The sequence below is a fragment of the Rhinoderma darwinii genome, chromosome 10, assembly GCF_050947455.1.
Source record: "Rhinoderma darwinii isolate aRhiDar2 chromosome 10, aRhiDar2.hap1, whole genome shotgun sequence".
NCBI lineage: Eukaryota > Metazoa > Chordata > Amphibia > Anura > Rhinodermatidae > Rhinoderma > Rhinoderma darwinii.
The window spans coordinates 24,280,814-24,284,450 of NC_134696.1; the positions used below are offsets into that span (position 1 = coordinate 24,280,814).

The window sequence follows — 3,637 nt, forward strand, 5'->3', positions numbered from 1 at the left end:
TCCTGAACCGGATATGAATTTCTCCTGTTTACTGAAATTCTTGAAGAAAAACTAAAATCAGTCTCAGAAATCTCAGTGTTCACAATTCTTCATGTAAAATGAGTGCCATTGATGAAAACGGAGACAATAAGTATAATAATCACTCAGTTTCTCAAACCATAGATCACAATTTAAAATGGAAAATCAATCTAAATCCACCTCTGCCTGTGGTGCATAATTCCCCATTAGTTTGTTCTAATATATTCCTGTGTTGCAGCTTTAAAGTGTAATTCCGCATTACGAACATGTCACAGATTATATACAGAATTGGACAGGAAAAAACTCTCGGCCTGCCTCCATATAAAATTGGAGGCATACAGAGGTACAGTAAGACCTACATAGAAGTCCATGGGAGCTGTATTACGGCTCAATACAATTTGAAGCTTGTATTGAGCCTAATACGCTTGTGTGCATGAACCCTAACTTTTTTTGCACCAGTTTTGAGTTTCTATAAATTGACATAGCTGCATTTAAAATTCAGCTGTTACCCTTGTAACGAATGGCAACAATTGTTTATCTCTACTTTGCTGAGCCGTGTGACTTATAGAGGTTTTCTAGGAATTTCAAACAGCTCTGTATGGCCTAAAAGTAAAAAAAAAAAGTCATAAACTTACTAATCAACTGTTCCCCCTATTAGTCATTGTGTTTCCTATCGATCACTCCAGCGCCGTGATTATCTTCCATAGTGACTGAATGTCATGTGACCAAAGTGGTCAATTACCGTCCCAGGGCATGACCTCATTATGGACATCACATCACCATAGCATGTATATTGTGAACAAGGTCATTGTGGGGACTGAAGAGGGAAAAACTGGATAATTAAAAAGACAACATGCGGAAAAATCTCTTTATGTGATATTTAAAGTGTAGCTAAACGTTCAACAAACTTCTGAAATGTCATAGTGACATGTCAGAAGTTTGCATTGGTGGGTGTATGAGCACTGAGACCCCCACCAAATCGCTAGAACGAAGCAGCTGAAGCGTTCGTGTGAGCGCTCATCTGCTTCGTGTCTGCTCGGCTATTTCCGGAAATAAGTGTATCGGTGTACGGACTCAATAGAAAGTCTATGAGCCCGTACACGATACATTTATTTCCGGAAAAAGCCGAACAGAAACGAAGCAGCTGAGCGCTCACACGAATGCTTCAGCTGCTTCGTTCTAGCGATTGGTGGGGGTCTCCGTGCTCGGACCCCCACCAATACAAACTTCTGACATGTCACTATGACATGTCAGAAGTTTGTTGAACATTTAGCTACACTTTAACAGAAGATCTCAATATCCCCCTACCCTATAAATGGCCCAGTTCTTGGTCCAACGACATGTCTAGTCTAAATATTGGACTGTGTGAGATGACCTTCCATTTGTGTCAAATTATGTCATCATTATAATAGGTTCAGCCTATACAAAAAAAAAATATTTTTAATACACAAAAATATCAGGTTAGAATTTAAAGGGATTCTCCACTTTGGATAATTCCTACTCATTAGAAAGGTCCCTTGACAATAAGCTGCTAGTAAAGTATCTCCCTGCTGGAATCTCCAGCGATCAGCTGTAATCTCTGCGGAAACCTAACTAAGTCTGTGTTCAATTTTTCTGCAGCACCACCACAGGGGAAATTAAGCATTACACAGTGCCCATTCAGGACAGGTCCTCCAGAGCGAGAGACACTCTTTGTGACCTCTCTCTAGTCTGGCCAAGTAATGAGGATCCTGAACAGCGAACCACCCTCAACTCAGAATTCCCTAATATTGTTTATGAAAATGGGTTGTCTAAACTGGATTACCCCTTTAACTATTAATATCAAAATGAGACTCAAGATCATCCTAACTGATTGGTTTGCCTTTTATCTGTCACATGTCTGCCTTCTGGAATTAAAGGTCTCCTTTTTTAATTTAAGGTTTTAAATTTTTTTCTGATACAGATAAACTTCTTATCTTCAGAAGAAATTTTTTCATGAATTTGGAAAACTGTACAACACCGACACTGTTCACCCTCTAGGGCTTTCTGACGTTCCTAGTCTCCAAGTTCTACTTTTTGTGGTGTTCCTCGCCATTTATGTCATTGCTATTATGGGAAATCTGTCTATTATATTCGTCTACAAATACAGCTCAAATTTACGCACTCCCATGTATTTCTTCCTTGCAAATTTTTCTTTTCTTGATATATGTTACATTTCTACTACAGTTCCTAACATGTTGTCAAACTTCCTATCAGAACATAAGACAATCTCCTTCTATGGGTGTGTTGTACAATTGTACTTCCTTATGTTACTTGGCAGTACGGAGTGTTATATTCTGGCGGCCATGGCTTATGATCGCTATAATGCTATATGTCAACCCCTTCTATACACTAATATTATGAATAAAGAGTCTTGCATGAAGTTTATTTTTGCGTCATGGTTTATTGGTGTAGCAAACGCTATTATACACACTACCCTTACATTTACTTTAGTTTTTTGTGGTTCGAATATGATCAATTATTTCTTTTGTGATATCCCTCCTTTACTTAATTTAGCATAAACCGATACCTGGATCAACGAACTTACAACCTTTGTTATTGGCGGCTTTGTTACTATGGGGTCTCTACTTTTAACCATGGTTTCGTATGCCAATATCATCTACACCATATTAAAGATCCATTCCAGTTCCGGACGCAGGAAAGCCTTTTCAACTTGTGTATCCCACTTTACAGTGGTGACAATCTTTTATGGGTCTGGAATTTTTATATATCTAAAACCCAGAACAAATTATATTATGGAACATGACCGATTGGTTGCAGTCATGTATACAGTGATCGCACCCCTGTTAAACCCTTTTATTTACAGTCTAAGAAATAGTGATGTCAAGGTTGCGGCCAGAAAGATCATTCATGAGAAAATGATCATAGCTAAATACTAAGAATTAAAAAATATATATATTTTGGCCCTTTCCATTGTGTGCCTGAGCCAACTTGTTGTAGGCTGCCCGGGTTCATGTTTATGTTGAATGGGTGTAATATATTGGGTGAACATCTGAGACAAATCAGACCATGCCTCCAAATAAGAAACATTTAGGTCAAAATACAAAAGTGGCGGCTGGATGGGCTATATCTATATGTACAACAACACATAGCCATAGTATAATAATTTCACTGTCTGGAAGATGTACTCCAATTATGTCGGAGAGCTAGTTCTCGCTACCGAAATTGGTGAAATCTTTTTTACCTTTGGTATAATGGGTAGTCTTTGCCTGTCCCTCTACTGGTGAGAAATGGTGGTTCCACAAAAAGGCAAACCATATAAGTTATATGAAATTTCTTTAATCCATTTTATATACACACACACACACACACACACATATATATATATATATATATATATATATATATATATATATATATAGACAAATCCAATACACAGGTCAGCACTCCAGAGTAAAGTGAAAAATAAGGATCCTTTATTCACCACAAGCGCAACGTTTCAGCCCTGCTCAATGGGGCCTTTCTCAAGCGAGCAGGGCTGAAACGTTGCGCTTGTGGTGAATAAAGGATCCTTATTTTTCACTTTACTCTGGAGTGCTGACCTGTGTATTGGATTTGTCTGTGGATTTGTGACACTGGT

General features: G+C 38.2%; 1 pseudogene; it reads left to right on the plus strand.

The window, feature by feature from the left end:
• The first annotated feature begins 1,992 nt into the window (after positions 1 to 1,992).
• LOC142662573 (olfactory receptor 5AR1-like) lies at positions 1,993 to 2,936 on the plus strand (annotated as a pseudogene).
• The last annotated feature ends 701 nt before the right edge of the window (positions 2,937 to 3,637 follow it).